This window comes from Pseudorca crassidens, chromosome 1 (assembly GCF_039906515.1).
Source record: "Pseudorca crassidens isolate mPseCra1 chromosome 1, mPseCra1.hap1, whole genome shotgun sequence".
Classification (NCBI taxonomy): domain Eukaryota; kingdom Metazoa; phylum Chordata; class Mammalia; order Artiodactyla; family Delphinidae; genus Pseudorca; species Pseudorca crassidens.
Genome location: NC_090296.1, coordinates 172,335,634 through 172,355,241, shown reverse-complemented (window position 1 = coordinate 172,355,241; position 19,608 = coordinate 172,335,634). Strand labels below are relative to the sequence as shown.

Genomic DNA, 19,608 nt, shown 5'->3' with positions numbered 1-19,608 from the left:
TAACAGAAGATAATTGTTCCGTGTTTAGTTGCTCCCACCAAAGCAATGGTAATTGTTTAGATGTCATATGTTTACTAAAAAGTTCTTACTTACCACCAAGAAGTGGGCTGGGGGAGAAGAAAATGTGGAAGATGGAATGGGATTGGTAAAGGCTGACAATGTTGTATTTTCTCCTTTTAATCCTGATTAGAAGGAGAAAATGGTGGAACAGAAAGGATTCTCTGGATTTTCAGGAAATGTATGTTTATTCTGAGGCTGTAATTTGAGAAGTCGAGAATATTCTGTTACCCCTGGGGCCACTTCCACAGGCTTCCCTGATACTAGAGAACTGATGCTGGGAGAAGGTCCATGTGCTTTGTGTACCTGCAGTGGTAGAAGGACTTCCTAGTTTCTAAACCTTCGTGGTGGTGAATGCTACTTTCTTGTGGAGAGTCTTTCCCTGGTTAACACGCTTTGGGGTGAGCATCAGTTTCCCTACTAGACAATACAGCCGACCCTAGAATCCCCAGCATCAGCCCAATACTGGCCGAGCCTCAGGGCTGGGGCCGCTGACCAGCCCAGGCAGCGTGAATGGCCACGTTCAGTCCGCTGGGTCTGGGCCATGGGCAGAACCCAGTCATTAGAAACCCTTATTCCCTTGGTGCAGCGGGGTCAAGGGCAGAGTTCTCACAAGCTATTTATACTGCGGCAGGAATTCTCTGCTCTCGACATTACCGAGGTTTACATAAATGGTCATTAGGAAAAAGTGACTGCACTGAAGAAAAGTACATGCTGTACTTAGAAGTGTTTTGCACATATTCCAAAAGGGTTGAGAGGAAGGCGGATGGGAGGGGGGAGATACTCACATTTTTGGAAAATCTCACATGCATACGGCTTTCATTAATGTTTAAAAAAAAACACTCACTATAATTAATACTGCAAAGTTGTACACATCTCACATACTACACCGAAGCCTGCACACCCAACTGTGAGAATCTGAAAATGTAAGTTTCACAGGAAGAAATTCCACCTATCTGGGGTCTTAAAGGAAGGATTATTTCCACCATAATCCCTTTCGTGATGACTTTAGGGTTTTTTTCTGTTTATGATCTTGCATGCAGTTTTAACAATACTTAAATCAAAAGGCAGTAAAAATCCATTCTGCAGTCCAAGGCCAAAGTATCCTTTTAATGCTTCAATTCGATCTAAGTTAACAGTGTCGTACACTCTACCACTAACATTTTATCTGCCCTTCAAACTTCTCAGAAGTACTTCCCTGGAATTGTGTTCTGACACCAGTTGTACTCTTTTTGGAAGCTCTGGGGATAATCTTTGGTTTTCTTTTTTTTTTTTTTTAAGTTTTTTTGTAATTAAACCCCCTTGGATAGCACTTTAAAGAAGTCTTATTCTTTATACTAAATTCTACATAAAACTTGAAATATCTTGTGCTTCCATGAGTTTTAATGAGTTTAATAATGTTAATATACTACTTAATAATTACTTGCTTCCCCTAGAAGGTAATGAAAAAATAAATATGCCCTTGAAAACTAAAAGGCATTGAAGAGAGTCATTATGATATACGTTGAAATATCACTTTTTATTATTGCAAAAGTATGTGTGCTCTACCCTAGGGCCCATGGGTCTCAGGATCGTAAGGGCCCTACACTTGAAGCCTAAGGCACTGCATCGCCTTCTTATTTGTTGTGTGTTTGAATTTGTACTCTCTGAGCCCCACCTGGCCCTCTCCCTGCCCTGGGTACCCCCTAGGTGCTCCCTCCCTTTTCCTGCTGCCCTGCCCAGCTGCCCAGTGTGGGCAGAGGCCGCAGGTGCCTGGGTTCTGCTGCACCTGAGGTATGCGCTGGGGCTGTGGGTGTGGACAGGAGGGTCTCAGCGCATCACTTAGTTGGAGCCTCAGCTGCCTCCAGGGTGAAAACCAGACAGCAGCACAGTCTTAGCTCAGTGAGCTCCACCCTAAACCCACACGAGAGCCACTGATGATTTTAAGTAGAGGGAGATCCAATTTGTGTTTAGAAATACCACTCTAGTTAGAATTCAGAGGATGGACATGTTGGGAGACCAGTGAGCTGGTCACTGGAGGAGCCCAAGCAGAGAGTTGAAGTCCTGAACGAACTGAGGCAGCCCCAGAGCAGATGCAGAGGAGGGCTGGAGAAAACTGCTGGCTCTGAGGGGGTGTGCAGGGAGTTCCAGAGCACCCCGCGCATCTCAGAGAGCAGCCGTCAGTAAACATGCAGGCTTTATGTGGAAAGGGGTTGGTTACAGTAAAAACTCCCGAGCATCGCAGCTGGTGCAATTGTACCCTATTGTAATGAACCACTCACTTTCCTGTCACTCTTCGGCTTCCCATCTGTCACTGATAATGCTCCTGATGTTGAGAAGTACTTAGAGGAAATGCTTTTACAAGGCAGGGAAAGCCAAAGTTCCTCATTAGTGCTTAAGTGCTGTGTACATTTATGGCGATGGCTACTGCTTTGTCATGAATATTATCCCATTACATCGAAATGCTTTATAGGCCTTTAGTAGAAAGCCACTACAGACTGAAAATTCTAATTATTATTATTGCCATTATTATTATTCTGATTTTTAGAGTATTTGCAGAATTGTCCCATTTAAGAGACAGTTTATTGCAAGTTTACTGTCTTGCATTTCTCTTTTCTAGTCTTTCCAATGCTCTTGATTTCTCTTATAATCCTTCAGTTGTTCTCACCAATGAAAAAAGAACCTATTAAAAACCTTTATATTCACAGAATATAAAGACATGTATTTATTTTGAGTAAGCCCTTTTATATCAAACCTATTTCTTACAACAACTAAATAAGAGCATCTGGTTGATTTTTTATCTAAAAATCTATCTAAATCAGGTAATATTTATCAAGTGTGCTCGTTTGTTATAAAATGGAGTATTCAAAGAAAGAAAGAAGAGTAATCCAAGATAATTGATAGCAATGATATATCTTTGGCATATTCTCTGTATGTTTAAGCCACTTTCTAACAGCATATTCAGAGATGTAGACTCTGGTGGCGGCTAGTAATTTTAGGTGAACTAAGTATTTTTAAAGATATGAATTTTTTCTCATATATTTTCTGGCATATAATAAAGTCCATTCAGGAAACTCTAAATATCCTTGGACTCCAATTTCAGAACATTAATTGTTAGCTGACCAACACCCATTCTCCTATCTCTGGTAGTTAAAGAACTGCAGATGTCTTTAGGGAAACCTCCTTTCCTGTTTTGAGGGAAAAGGCTCCAAAACTAGCTCTGGTGGTGGGGTCAGTTGGCTTAAATGGATCAGTATATCCCATGCACCTTGACCGTGACAGTTGCTTCAGATCCAGGGAGGTAACCCAATGAGAGTCAAAGAAACATGAGAAAACGTGGGCTGAAACTTCCGGTAAAGATAAGCTCTTGTTCTTCCTCTGGGCTTGGTGGTACAGGGTGAGAGGCATGGGGCCGTCCTATGAAGGGAGCCAGCGGGAAGGAAGTGGAGCCTCTGGGTCTTAGTAACACAGTTTTTGTCCTGAATCAAGTCAAACCTAAGGCAGCGCTACTTGTAGACATTTCTGGCACATAAGCAAAGATTTCCCTTTTTCCTTATGCCTGTTTAAGTTTGTTGGCACATACAACACAAATAGTCTTGAATGAAGTGCATTAGCTTGGAGACACTGGCCCTAGTCTAAAGAGGTGCTTTCCTTTTTTAAATTTGCAAATGTTTTCTCTTTCGATCATGTCCTATTTGAATGTGGTGTTGTTGGGGATTTTCAGTATATTTTCCAGTTTTTTATCCTTCAGTCATAACTGAAAAGTTAAGAAAAGGTTACAGCAAATCAGGTACACCCATGATTAACTCTTATAAACATATTGAATCCTGGAAAGTGCAGACATGAAGCAAAGCGAAATCATAGAAGTAAGATGTTATCAAATGCTTGGCTATTTGATAATGTGCGGCCAAAGAAGTAGAAACATTTGTGGGGAGGTTTCCTGTAAGAACTAGAGGTGAATAGAATTCAGTTTAGGTTTTCGGGTGTAATCCTTCCTGTTTCCACTGCATACATGTGATTGAAATGGACAGTAGGAAAAATTTTTAGGTAGAGTAGATTTCTGAGACCAATACCGGGTGGAGAAAGATGGTTCCTGAGATCCTCACACACAGTTACTTGTGGGGAGAGGGCAGAGACCTACTGCTTGCACAGAACCCACTTCAAGTGTGAGGTCTGTTGTCAAATCCTGGAAGTACAGGGTCGGGAAAAAGAGCAAAGACTTGGAAGCAGACCCTGAGGGTTTGGAGTCCCAGTTGCACATCTTCTGAGCTGGCTGTTACCTTACGCAGCTTACATAATCCTCTGAGCCTCAGTCCCCTTCCCCGTAGAATGGAAATGATAATAGTAGGCTCTTCACAGGATGCTTGGGTGATAAAATTAGAATGAATCTAAAAAGCAGTTCTGAGCACAATACTTGGCCCATGAAAATTGTTCCCTGAACGTTATTGTTGCTGGTCCACAGTCAGCCTCTGGTGACCACACTGCAAGACTCCCTCCACTTTGGGCTGCCTGCTCACTCAGTTCAGCTCCCTCACCCTGGAGAGGACTGTTTTGCAGGGTAGGTGAAGACGAGGGAAAGACAGGGACAGGGGCCCTTCTTTGTTGAGCATTTTAAAACATATCTGCTATATATAAATCAGTAACTCAGTAGTTACCATTCCAAACCCTCACTATTCTAGTACCATGTTAATTTTCAGACAGTTGACTGAGGTAGAAGTCATGTGAGTAAATGTTTTCAATTCTCATAACCTGAGTCAGTTCAAAAGCAATTACCACAGAAATGCTGATCCAATGTAGAAATGGTTGAAATGAGATTCTCTCAAATAATCAGTTCTGATCATCTTTAGCAACTTCCCTAATTGTAAAGGGTTGACTTTTCTTATTAGAAAATATCATAATGGATGCTCTTGAAAGGAAAAAGGGGAAATGGTTAACTCGTTTTAAAAATTGCTTAAGATATACAATTTACAAGTTTACAAGTCATACTTTCTAACCAGTTCCCTCTTTTTAAAATTTTACTTCCTTTATTGCAGAGTAAAAGCCTATCATATTTTAAGGTGAGTCAATATTTGTGTGCTCAGCTCAACTTCTCCTTGGACATTTCAAAATGCAAGGTCTGCATCCTGCATCATTTAGATACTAATATTGTACAACTCTCATATTAGAGCTCTCCAGAGAAACAGAACCAATAGGGTATGTTGGATAGGAAATATATGTGTGTGTATATATATATACACACACACATATATATCCATGTATATATATATATATACACACACACATATATATCCATGTGTATATGTGATTTATTATGAGGGATGGGTTCGTGCTGTCATGTAAGCTGAGACTCCTGTGATCTACAGGGAGAGCCGATGGTGTAAGTCCCAGTCCAAGGACACGAGAAGCACTGATGTTCCAGCTCAACAATCAGGCAGAAAGAGCAAATCCAACCTTCCTCCACCTTTTTGTCCTATTCAGGGCTTTGAGGGATTGGATGAGTTCCCCACATTGGGGAGAGTCTTCTGCTTTACTCAGTCCACCAGCTCAATGCTAATCTTATCAGGAGACACCCTCACGGACACAATGTTTAACTAAATGCCTGGTAACCCCGTGATCCAATCAAGTTGACACATGAAATTAACCATCACACCTTGGGAGAAAGTCTCTGTCTAGGCAAGCAAGTGCAGGTGTCATTGTAACACTGTCCAGGGAATTCCTTTTCTATCACCAGTTCACTGTACTCTTTTCTCACCAGAATTCCTCTTTTTCCAGGATACATGGTCTATATAAAGCAGAAATGTCCTCAGAAGTAAATATTCTTGAAGAAGCTTAATCTCGTTTCATAGCAATGAAGATGACTGTTAAATATGCAAACATTAGGTCTTTATGGTAATCAACAAAATACATTTCCAACAAGCTCCAAGCTCCAAACAAAAAGCAAAACTGACAAAATCATTTTTTCTCCTATGATTTTCTACAATAATTACCAAATATAATTTCTTCCTGTCCTCAAGTTAAACTTTAGCAGATAAAATATAGATAACACAATAAACAAAAAGATTAATATATATACAGAGGTAGATTAGAAAGATAATTTAGATAATAAAATGAAAATCAATAACTAATTAAAGTCTTGCCTGATGACAATGGTTCTCCATTTGAGGAATTAAGTGTTAGCCTGGGTGGAATCGTTTTGGCATGTGTATGTGTCCATATGGCTCAGAGCAAAACAATAAGGCTAAATGTGTTCCTGATATAAGTGAAAAATCTAGATAAAAAGTCAATCACCTTTTCTTTTAAAATGACACAAATTCTTCCATCATCTTTCAAAATTAACCACTGAAGATCTTTCTTAAGGAAGTTGAATTGATTTCATCTTATTAATTAGTTCTAATTTTTCAAAAGAGTATGCTAGTTCTGCAGTTATGCTTTCATATAGCTGCCCTTTATAAGTGCCGACAGTCATATTTCTGCTTTCCCATGAGAATATTTCTTAAGATGGACCTCACATTTTATAAGGACAAAGCCACCAGCACCTGTAGTTGAAATAAGTCCTTGGTAGCATTGTGCTTCCCCATTTACATAGCTGGATAAACAATCTATGCAGAGTATAAATAAGAGGAGAATACAGGATCTTCTGCTGAAACTTATTTACACATTTTTTTTTTTTTTTTTTTTTTTGGCTGCGTTGGGTATTCGTTGCTCAGCCCAGGCTTCCTCTCGTTGCGGCGAGCAGGGGCTACTCTTCATTGCGATGTGTGGGCTTCTCATTGCAACAGGCTCTAAGAGCGCAGGCTCAGTAGTCGTGGTGCACAGGCTTAGTTGCTCCGCGGCATGTGGGATCTTCCCAGACCAGGGCTCGAACCGGTGTCCCGTGCGTTGGCAGGCGGATTCTTAACCACTGCGCCACCAGGGAAGTCCCATACACATTTTTTTCAAAAGATCTAAAATGATGAATTCTACAAACCAAAGAAAAGGAAATATGTTAATCCAATGCCGTGTACATATTTGCCAGATTAAAAAAATACATAAAACAATTCTTAAAAATTACTTCACTGACCAAAAAAAAAAACAAGAAAAGAGAATATATCTTATCTAAGAACAACTAAATGTATATATTAAAGGTCTACAAATTTAAGCACTTGAGGAGGAGACTTAACAGGCTATCAGTCAAGAGCTGCTTAAAACACAGGCTATTAAAGGGGGCTGTTATCCAGGACATTAAATGTCTAAGGCTCGCTCCTGAGACTCAGGAAGGTCAGGATGAATGGGAGGGTGCCATTTTTGGATCTTGGTTACAAACCCCAGTGGGTGGGAGTGTGGTCACATGCTCATTTTCTGCTCATGACACTAAGTTAATGTGGTCTCCTGGACAGTAATTTGGCCACATCCAGTAAACCTGAAGATGGACATTCACTTTCACTTACTAATTGCATTTGTAGATATCTGAGGAAAGTCTCAAACTTGTTTAACTCATTACCGACTGGGGGATTTTTGCAGAAACTAACGCCTATGGCCAGCAATTTGTTATGTAAGTGAATATTGAAACGTCTCCAGTCAATAACATTTGGGTAAAAAAAGACGTATTAATATGTCTCTGGTCAATAATGTGTTAAAAAAAGAATAAATAAGCAAAATGTTAAAAAAAAGAGAGAGAGAGAAACATCAAGGAACAGAAACTTAAAAGCAACAGAAAAAAAATCTTGTTTACAAAAAAATATAAATATCCATAAAAATATGATAGAATGTTGCCTTCTTGAAATAAGGACAGAATGCAAGAAGAGATAAAAGGAACAATCGGATAAACAAGAAAGAGGTTTTTGATATGAAACATGAGAGCAGGCCTTTTTTTTTAACGTGTTAGAAGATGACTGGGAAGAAAAAACCCAGAAAGCAGAATGAAGGAAACTGGGGTTAAACCAGTAGAGAAGGATGGAACTTCTGGAAATAGGTAACAGAAAAGTGTTTCAGGTGATTGTGGAGTGAAGCCAGAGTCCAGACTGGGGCAGAGGGCAGAGGGCTGCCAGGGGCACCCAATCTGGTGCCACCCTCCCCTGTTGTGAAGGCTTTTTTTTCCCTTTGGGAGTCTTTCATTCTTCCCTAAATTCTAACTGAACACATTAAACTATCATCAAACAATCTAATTTACTAACATTTTTTTTAAAAAAAAATCTTAATAGAACATAAATTTAGTTGCTTTCTGAAAAAAAGGTAACATTTTTTGAGATCTCGCATATACAAAACTGTAGCCTGTCTCCTCACCTTTGATGCCTTTGTTTAGAAGCTGCAGCGAGAATCTCACCATCTCAGTGGCCTTCGTGGGTCACCTGAGCTGTGCTGGTGGCTGCAGCTCCGAGGGCCTCCTCCTGGCTTCTACTTCCAAGACCAGAGCTGCAGGAGCAAGCACTTCTGGGCTTGCTCAGGGAGCACGTGCCTGCCTTCTGGATGGGAAGGTAGCCTGAGAATCCCTTACAAACCCACGAATCCCACACACAGCCTCTTAAAAAAGATTGGCAGGAAAAAAGATCCTTTACTACAAGCCCTGTGCTTAGAACTGGTCCAAATGAGCATAATAGGAGAACAGAAAAATAACTGAGGAATTTTCATACAACAAAATACTATACACCAGTTGGAAAGAGTGCTTATGTAATAGAATAAATTCAAACTATTGTGAAAAAAACCTACTTGAGAAATGGAATACACAGTGTGCTAACACTTAAATTTTAAAATAGGTGAAACAACAGAGAATTTATGAATACACAGATCTAAAAGTAGCATAAAATAGGAATGGAAGACAAATTCAGGGTACTGGTTATCAAGGGGAGGATGGGCTTGACAAGGGATTCCACACTTATCAGGACATTTTAATTTCCTGAAGAAGTCTGAAGCATATAAGTCACACTTGGAAAACCTGGGAGATCTGGGCGTTCATTACATGATTTCCCGTATCTTTTTTATACTTGATAACGAACACTGACAATTTCAACTCGATGTGAAATGTAAAGTGACCCCATCACTGTTACCATTGGTGCAGTTTGTGCAGCTGCACCTCCTGGGGGCCTGGAGGGAAGTCCAGTTACCCTCTTCATCTCCTGGCCCAAAATGCACTCAGTGAGCATTTCTTAAGTTGAATGGAAATACTCACTTCAGCAACACTGGAAACTAAAATTAACATTCCTTCTCAAAACTCCCAGTGTCACCTGTACCAAATTGATCAACCTCTTGCCTCTCCATGGTCTTTCTAATTCTCGTTGCTATGAACTAAATGTCTGTGCCTCCCCAAACTCTTATGTGGAAACATAACCCCCAATGTGATGGTATTAAGAGGTGGGGTTTCTGGGAGGTGATGAGGTCATGAAGGCAGATCCTTCATGAAAGGGATCAACGCCCTTATAAAGAGACCCTGGAAAACCCCCTTGCCCCATCCTCCATGTGGGGACACAGCAAGAAGGTAGCTGTCTATAAGCCAAAGAGAGAGGCCTCAGGAGAAACCAAACCTGCCAGCACCTTGACCTTGGACTTCCAGCCTCCTGAACTGTGAGATATGAATGTCTGTTGCTTAAGCTACCCCGTCTGTAGTATTTTGTTACGGCAGCCCAAACAGACTAGGGCACTCAGCCTTCCCCAAATGTTCTCAGGGCCCAGCAAGGACATGCTCACACACACTAGATTATTTCACATTACAGCTCCGAGAATCACTTTGTGTCCTTTTACTGCAAAAGTCAGTGGGAAGGGCAGGCGCAGGTCCCAATCAATAGTCCTGGGTCCAAATTACTAGGCTAATCTCACACTAATTCAGCAAACATACAATAAAAGGAACTTAAAGAAAACAAAATCATGACATAGTCCCTGCCACCTTTCCATCCATTTCTATCAGGCATTTCTAACAGTTTTACAAAATATTGCTGGAACCAGGAACATTAATGCTTTTCCTGAAGCTAGGGTGGCCACAAAATTCTCTCAAAGCCTAAGGGAGAAGAAATACATAAGATCTACTTGTCTGGAATAATCTCAGAACCATCACAAATTGATTTGTTTAAAATAAAAGCAATAGATAATTTCATTCCAAGGAAAATCACACACTCATTATAATCAGAGATCGTTAGCAATTGCTATTAGAGAGTCAAATCTGTGTTTGTGATTTTTAGATATTTTATTGCCTGAAAGAGAAGAATTGAACTAATTGAATTAAAAAAAAATTCTGTGTGTTTGTGTTGCTTTTTTGAGCCATCAACCTCATAGCAATACCAGCTTGCTGTGGGTAGCACTCAGAGTAAGGTATGACGATCACGTGCACACAAGTAGAAGATGGTATGACGTTCTGATGTGGTCACACCATGATCTCAGGTGTGAGTCTTGGGCCACCTTTAGCCTGATCTTTGAGTGATTTTCTTCTTTACTTTCTTCACTGGGAGAAAGCTTAATGCCAAAGACTTACGATCAGGACGTGTCCACAACATTCTGTGTAGATTTTTCCTGCTATAAAGTGATACAGGTTATTTTAAAACAAAAGAGTGAAATAACTTATTGTTCATACGAGCTTCTATATCCATTTTTCAAGCATGACTTAGAATCTTATTCAACAAAGGAGATGGAATTTTCTCCACCATCCTGTGCCATAGAAGACCTGTGAGTCACCCGTCTACCGAGCATCCTATTTCACCACCTCCTGGAGCAGAAGCTTGACCTGCCACAGCCAGCCTCCACACCCCCAACGCCCCTTCCCTAAGCTGGCCGCTGGTCCCATGCCCCTCTGCCTTTCCATCCCCTTCCTGGTTCCAGCTCTGGTTCAGTGCCCATGGCCTTTGCAGGTCTTGGGGGCAAATGTAGGCAGGTAGAAATAAATAGTGTGGAGCTGGGGTGGGATGGAAGGGCAGATCCCATCAGACCAGGTGGCCAGGCACTGTTACGATAGTTGTCGTATTACTGTCACTCTGAAAGCAAAATTTACCGTCGTAAACTGAGCCCCAAGGACCCGCTCCCCTTTTTCTGTCAGCCTGCACCCTTGGGTGCAGCTGGGTTTCCCTGCCTCTGGGGTCGCTCTGAAATCCTAAATGCCATAAGCAATGCCCGATCCTCCCACTGCTTAAAATACTAAAGTCTGCTTCTTCAGACTCCGCTTCCAGCTCCTTGTCCAGCTTTGTGGTTTCAACAAAGGGGAACCAAATGTCTCAGCCTGTTTTGATAAAGGTCTTCTCTAGTAAGACATTGGGACTTTTGATCCTGCGAACGTGGTCTCCATTGCATTTTCTGTCTCACTGCTTTGTGTTTTAGTTGGCTTCCTTCTTTTTATTATTACTATGGTCCAATCAGACATTTAATTGTCTGGAGTCCCAGCTGATTGATACAGCAACTTGCTCCAGAAGTGGAATTTCACTGGGAACATCCATGTTCATTTCCCTCCTATTTAATCTTGTTTTTCAGGAAAGACCTATCAGCTACCCCTCACAGTACTGAAAACTTTTTTTTAACTTCTTATTCTTCAGAGCAGGATTTCCTAGTCTCATATGTTTCTTTCTTAAATTCCTTGAATCAGCCCAATGGTACAGGTACCAATTTTAATTGAGTGGCACAGAGAACAGAATATCTCATCCCAGGAGCTGCCGTCATAAGCAGAGTTTGTAAAAAGGTGGCAGGATACTTGGAAAAGTCTTGAGCACCCTCTGTGCGTGAAGGCAGCCTGATTCCCATGTAGCTCTCTTAAGATGCTTACAACCAACTGCTCCTCTCGCCCTGTTTTTCTTTTTTTAATTTTGAAAATCACATCCGTTACAGCAAGATTTAATAAGAGAGATTCTAGTCAGAGGGGCTCCGCCAAGTGCTGACCTGGGTGTTTTTCTGAGGCACAGGATTGAGAAGTTTCAGGAAGGCTCTAAAGCACACATGCCAAGCCCGGAAGTACATCCAGAGCCCCTGCCCTGTGGAGACCAGCGTGAGGTTTCTCATTCCTTGGATGGGCCCCTCCCAGGACACGGTAGAAAATGAGGCTGGAGAATCCTCCCAAAACACACATATCCCAGAAAGACTAGAATGTACTCGCTGAATGCAGCATTTATAGTTTAACTAAATGTATGATAGAACCCACTAATCCAAAAACAGCAACAACAAAAAATAACAAAAAAGTAAAGCCCCATTTTTTTTAAAGACTGGGCAACAATTCCAGAAACCAATTAGTAAACTCTTATGCTCAGCACCCAGATTTGTCATCAACCTAATCGTTGTCCTCAGCACACAGTTACTAAGTAGCCACATCTGCAGGGTGCTGTGCCAGATGTGCTTGAAAGCAAGCTACTCTGTCCCTACAGGACCTAGGCCTTGAGTACAGATGCACCAGACAGGGGCGCTCAGGCTGTACAGTACACACACACACACACACACACACACACACACACACACACACACACACAATGGCTAATTATTCATCTATGTTTTGCAACGAACCGGGGTACCCCTGTTTCATAGAACTGAGAAAAGAATTTGATTATATGCCACAATATTGCACAATGTTTACGAATTAAAACCAAAGGTTTTCAGTACAGACGGCAGCGAACGTAGATCTGGCTTCCTCTGTAGAGTAACAAATCATATTTTAACTGCTCCAGAGAAAAATCATTCTACTAGTACTATTTTTTTTTTTTTTTTTTGCGGTACGTGGGCCTCTCACTGTTGTGGCCTCTCCCGTGGCGGAGCACAGGCTCCGGACGCGCAGGCTCAGCGGCCACGGCTCACAGGCCCAGCCGCTCCGCGGCACGTGGGATCCTCCCAGACCGGGGCACGAACCCGCGTCCCCTGCATCGGCAGATGGACCCTCAACCACTGCGCCACCAGGGAAGCCCCTTAGTACTCTTATGTAGAATCTTTTTGTTCTGTGATGAATAGTTTAATACAAATACTCCTTAATTGATCTATACGGTCAGAATGAATTTTTCTCTGTTTCTAGATTATGTTTTATCATGAGTTGTCATCCCTAAATTTTACTTTACTGTCGATCTCTGGAACCTCACATTCTGATATTGCCCCCAGGTGAATCTATAACTCACCAAAAAGCTCCTATAACAAAAATTCTATTATTTGGATGCCATTTACTATTCTGCTACTGGGCTCTGCTGGAAACGTAGGTCAAGAGCCATTACCTACCTGTGTAAATCGACGGCCCTTTACTCTGTTGGCTGCTCAGGGAAAGCGCCAGGGCCTTGTAATTAGCCAGCAGCTAATGTGCTGCAGTTAATGGAATTTTACTGCCTGTTCTGGCCTGCTCCACACCGCCTGGGGCCTCTCACCTCCCGTTGTCTCTGTGCGGTGGAACACTCCTCTCCCAGGTGCCTGCAGGTTATTCCCTCATGAACTGCACCTCACTGCCACCACCACAGCCCCACGTAGCCCTGTCACTATCACGCTTCCCAATTTGCTGCAGTTTGGGGTGGTGTTTTGTCTTTCTCAGCCAACAAGAATGTAAACTAAATGAGAACAGAAACGTGTGTCTGTTTTGCTCACTTTTATAGCCCCATGTCTAGGCCAGTGCCTAGTACATGGCAAGTGCCCAGTAAATATTTGTTGAATTAATTACAGTTCAATGTGCTCTCAGATACAGATTTTGAAAGTTAAATGTGACTTCCATTCTTCTACATATTGTATCACAAACCTTCACCAAATGGTGAAAAGTTGAGAGGCAAGCGCTCAACTTTCTGCTGTCTGCCTTCCCCGGCCTTCTCCCAGGGAAATCTGGGGAGCAGGCACCCCGTGAAGTGAATCTAGCCCGGGATATAAAACGTCAGCTCTGAGGGTGCCATTCCCTGGATTCCCTGGGGACCCGGGCATGTGACATGCAAAGCTCCTGAATAGGGCTCTGAGCAAGGAGTAGGCGGTGGCATCTGAGGTGCCCAGGCCTTTCATTTTAGCTCAGGTTCCCAGAGGTGCACCTGGAGATGAGGATCTCCTGGGGAAAGCACCCATTCAAGACTCCTCCCAGCAGAGCCAATATGGGAGGGGAGGGGTCAAATCTGGAGGGGAAAGTGGTGATGCTCAGGGAAGTCCCGACCCCAGCCTGTTTCCTCGGGGTGCTCTCAAGACCCTGCGGCCCTCAGAGTTGGCTCCACGGGAGGGAGGAGGCAGGGCTTCCCCACACGGGCTCTGGCCCCGGACACACTGAGGACTGTCCTCGGAGCACAGCTGGCATGCACAGACCAGGGGGAGGGGGTGCTGGCCTGGGCGGGAGCTTAGTGAGGGGAGAGTGGTGCAGGAGGAGGTGGGAGAGGTGGGTGGCGGAGGGTGCAGATTTGGGTCTCAATGGGGTGCTTTGGAGGGCCAGAAAGATTCCTATTTTATTTTTAAATTATTTTGGAAACTAAAGGGAAGATGGTTTGCAAGGGGGGAAAGATGAAAGCTGGGAGATACCACATAGAGAGGCTTTAAAATAGTTCAAGCCTTTTACTTTTTTATGCTTCTGAATTTAATTAGGAACCAAGACCAATATATGACACTTGAGATACTCTGAATGTCTATCTATTCTATTCTATCTCTTTATCTCTATCTCTATCTGTCTATCTATCTATCTATCTATCTATCTATTTTCTACCTACCAATCTACACACACACACACACACACACACACACACACACAGAGAGAAACATATTATTTTATTCTGATAATTACTCATGGAATCCCACCTTAGGCTAAACCAGGTTTACATTTCAAATTACAGGAGACAAGATGACCTTCTTTTCTTAAATGCTCAACATCTCAGACATACTGTCACAGAATACATACATGACCTTTTATGAATGTTTTGGTTGAATATCTCTTACAATAAACCTGCCCAGGATATTATATAATAAGATATGTGTGCTTTAAATGACATTTTCTTTAAAACATTTTAGAAAATAACTCACTAAAGCTCTGTAAAAGATTAGGCTAAATTACATTATTAAAGCCGGCTGGATTCCATTACAGCTTAATGTTTGAAAATAAATATGTAACTACTTAGGATCTGTGTCTTCCAAACAGAAAAGGAATGTGTGTGAGTGTGTTTTCATGGAACTATGAATAGCCCTGGGTTACCTGCTGCTGTTTCCTGCCTGCCACACACCAGATCTTTTTGAAATAAATCTGTGTCTTTTTCTAGATCTGCCGATATTCATTATCTGAGAAAGGTCACAGGTTTCCATGGCAGTTACCATTCGATGGTCATCAATGACATACTGGATTTCACTACTGCTTTATGACATATGTCCACTACAAATAGTATGAAACGTCAAATATTCACAGCCAAGGCATATCTCATTGCCTTCATTAATACTGAATGATATACAGACATTATTTTAAACACAACTGAGCATGATATCTTTCTCCTGATCTTTGTCTTATAAACTTTTCTCAACCGGCTTCTGTCTTGTAATTAATATTCCTTTCTTCAGTTTAAAACGTATTTTATGTATTTTAAAATCAGAGGCATTTGTACTGGCCTCTTTTCTTAAGATTACAGTGAGTGGTTGATTTTCTTAAAGGATTAAAATGAAAACACATATTTCCCCTTCCTCAATTTTCTTTTCTTAAATTTATTTTATTTTATAATTATTCTTCTTGGCCGTGCTGCACAGCTTGTGGGATCTCAGTTCCCCGACCAGGGATCGAACCCTTGGCAGTGAGAGCACCGAGTCCTGGACCACCAGGGAATTCCCAATTTTCAAGAAGGTTGAACAAAACTGCATTTTAGCTTGTTTAAGTCTTTAACTCCAACTAAAATAAAGATACTGAAGACAAAATAAATTGCACCAATGGCTGTCTTAAAAGGAAGAGCCCTTTGTTTCATCCGTGCATTTAAAGTTGCTCTTTTATGTTGTTACTGATTTACAACCTTCCTCTGAACTTGAAGCCTGCCTGTTGCATATGAAAATAGAACACAGGCAAAAAAAATATTTAAATCTTACAAGAGTGGCTCTGATCACTTGAACACTTATTATGCCTACTGGATCACCCCTCCCGTATAGACAAAAATAAACAACTTTCCCAAGGTATGAGAATCACAGTCCAGAACTAAGCTGTAGGGACCTCAGTCCTACATTCCAGTTATAGCAACCATTTCCATCCTCTTCACTCTTTTATTTTGAAAACAACTTTTTTTCTTAAAATCATTAAAAATTACAGTAGATTTAAAATTTCTATTTGTAGTTCCTTAATTACCTCTTCCTCTTTACATAGCTTACATTTTAAAATTCTAGTTGTGTCAAAAAATGTTCAGTTGAAACTTTTTAGAAAGCATACTTGTTACTGAGAAATTAATCAGCAAAATCAGCAAGCTAATTTTAATGATGATTACTATTTTAATGGGTGAATATTTTTAGCTCTATCTGGAATGAAAAAAATGCTCTCTGACTTCGTGAGATTTAAAGTGAGTACGAACAACGTTGCACCACATCCAACAGGCACAGATAGCACATTATCCTAATTCAAATTAGAAAGCTATTTATAGACTAGATTAAGACGCTGCAGTACAGGTAGTGAGAAAACGGTGCAGGAGGAGACCCTGTTCTGACAGGCGGGTGATGAGATAGCACCTGCAAGGCTGCGGTCCGTTAACTGTCCTGCCGAGAATTGCAAAGATCTTATTCTATCCCATTTTTCTTGTTTTATGAGGAAAAAAATATATCTATCAATTTAGGTTAAAGCTGTAAACTACTGTATTATACCTGTTGGGGTATGTTTATGACTCTCATTCATCAAAAGTGAGTGCTGTATGTCTGGTATTTAGCCCAAGTGGAGAATGGAATTTTCCATAGAACGTCGTGTTATAAGTTGCTATGACTCATAATAGATTCCCATAAATAAGCCCTCCATGAAAAGTGTATTGTAATAGTCGCCATGAAATATCCGCACCAATAGGTTTTGACCTCCGTATCCGTGACTACATTTTCTGTCATTTGTCTTCACAGTTGAAGCATTAGATGAAACCATAATATTTACTGCTGCACATTTGTTCTCTGTCGGGGTAATACATTGGGAGGCAGCGTCCTGCTCTAACAGCCCAGGGCAGGCAGATCGGAGGGAGGGAGACTGTCAAGGTTTAGACAGTGTGGCAGCAAAAGGGCACATGTGTAACTCATGTGCTTCTAGAATATCCTGGTGAAGAAAATTGATACATTCAAAGGTTTTTTAAAATAGTGAAACTACTGCTTGAGAGAGGAGCTTCATGGAATTGGAAGCAATAATAATAATAATAGTAATAACAACAACAATAACAGTGAGGTGGCTCTGGCTTCTCTGTACCCAGGTACCCACAGCAGCAGTAGAACCTTTGGCAGTGACCTCGGGATTGAAGGCATCTCTCTGCCCATCCCATCCTTTTCCTCACCCAGACTATGGGTAAATTAACAATGAGGGCTTTTGACTCCAGTAGCAAATAGCCTGAAACTAAGGCTTAAATTAAACTACTTGTCCACAATCACATAGCTTGTAGGAAGTAAAGTGAGATTCAAATCTGGGTTTTCCTCACTCAAAAATGGCAGTTGTGCTTTTTAACGTATTTGCATCATAAATAACTAATGGGGAGGAAAATAGATATTGAGAGACATCAAAATATTACTTAGGAGCCAAGTATTTGAATCTTGTTGCTTTACCCAAACTAAAATAATGAACTAGATACCTGAAATTACCTTTACTTCTGTCAAATGGTTAAGGGATGTTAGACTATACACTCAAAATCACGTGTTTTTACTATAAAATATGACAGTCACTGAGCCATGCTTGAGAATTACGTTACAGTTACACATTGCGTGCACTTTGATTCAACAAAGAATTATTAAGCATTTACTATGTTCTCTGGGGAATAGGGATAAAACGATGGTTAAGCATAATCTCTATCATCCAAAGAGCTTAGTATCTAGGAATTGGAATCAGATACGTTTACTAAAATGCTATAGGATTAGACAGAAGATGCGCTCTGTGTCCTAAGAGCACGGACAATAGAATGGTCAGTTCTGCATGGGAGGCTTAGAACAGGCTCCACAAAGAGGATTATGTTTAATAAATTCTTGAAAATTAATAGGTACTTATCAGCCAAGAGTGGGGAAGAAAGGAAATTCTATAAGAAAAGGGAACAGGAGAATCCAAACAAGTGAATCAGTGTGACTTGTAACCAAAATTGTGAGTGGGAGCTCGCATGACCTGGGTTATCTGTGATACCTAGTCGAAGCAATAACAGTCCTATTCAATATCTAATGTAAAGAATTTAATTAGCTATAAAACATTTGAGAAACTGTCCAAAGGTAAGGGGACTATATGCTCTTTTTTGTGGGTTTATCAAACTTATTGAAGTAGAAATACCTAGAGGAAAGTGAACAGGTTATGTGAACAGCTTGCTGAATTGCCACAAAATAGAGTGTCCTGTAGAACTATGGCCTAGGCCAACAAAGGCACACTGCTCTCCCATGGCTCCAGCCCCATGGCTGGGGCCCACGGGTACACTACCTCCCCCAGCCTCCCTTCCAAGGCCAGGCGGCCGCGTGGCTGAGTTCTGACCAAGGTGATATGTGTTCCGCAGGCCCCAGCTGTACAGAAGTGGGCTTGCCTTTCTGTGTGTCTTTATCAATTTCACCAACAACATGTAGAGGACAGGCAGGGCGGAGCCACAAGCTGGAACAAAAGTGTGGCCCTGAGTCATCACGCAGCCTCCGGACAACCAGGAATGCCAGCTTGAACTTCTTCATGAGGAAGAAGGAGCGTCTATTGTGCTAAACACCGAAATGTTCGTCTCTGTTTGTTACAGCCGCTGCCATCACTTACATTCTATCCGGGAATTGACCCAGTGAGCAAGAAATGTCCGTCGTATATAAAAGGAGATGCTTTAATTTGAGGAATCTGCATTTCCTTGCATGACTGAAGCACAGACTGTCTGTAGGGAGAAGGGAGAGGGGCGAGGACTCGGGCCCTGATGAAAGCAGCTGGTGGAAATGTGGTATCACGTGTCTCTCCTGTCACTGTCAAGTTTTTACCTTTATTTTGGGGGCAGGAGTGACAACTAAAGATCACTGAGTGGAAAAGAAACGTGATCACATTTTTTTTTTAACATCTTTATTGGAGTATAATTGCTTTACAATGGTTCGTTAGTTTCTACTTTATAACAAAGTGAATCAGTTATACATATACATATGTTCCCATATCTCTTCCCTCTTGTGTCTCCCACCCTCCCTATCCCACTCCTCTAGGTGGTCACAAACCACTGAGCTGATCCCAGTGTGCTATGCGGCTGCTTCCCACTAGCTATTTATTTTATGTTTGGTAGTGTATGTATGTCCATGCCACTCTCTCACTTTGTCCCAGCTTACCCTTCCCCCTCCCCATATCCTCAAGTCCATTCTCTAGTAGGTCTGTGTCTGTATTCCCATCTTACCCCTAGATTCTTCATGACCTTTTTTTCTTTTTTTTAGATTCCATATATATGTGTTAGCATACGGTATTTGTTTTTCTCTTTCTGACTTACTTCACTCTGTGTGACAGACTCTAGGTCCATCCACCTCACTACAAATAACTCAATTTTGTTTCTTTTTATGGCTGAGTAATATTCCACTGTATATATT

At 41.4% G+C, this 19,608-nt stretch overlaps 1 long non-coding RNA gene across 11 annotated transcripts in view; it reads left to right on the top strand.

Moving 5' to 3' along the window:
• The window catches only part of LOC137203598 (uncharacterized), a 220,998-nt gene that overhangs the window by 141,196 nt on the left and 60,194 nt on the right, over positions 1-19,608 (top strand). For 2 of the 11 annotated variants that reach the window (XR_010933190.1, XR_010933203.1), the window contains one exon: positions 18,798-19,075. The exons of 5 other annotated variants lie outside the window; for them this stretch is intronic. This is a non-coding gene — a long non-coding RNA (uncharacterized lncRNA). 4 more of the 11 variants (XR_010933186.1, XR_010933202.1, XR_010933192.1 and 1 more) reach the window with 3 other exon arrangements.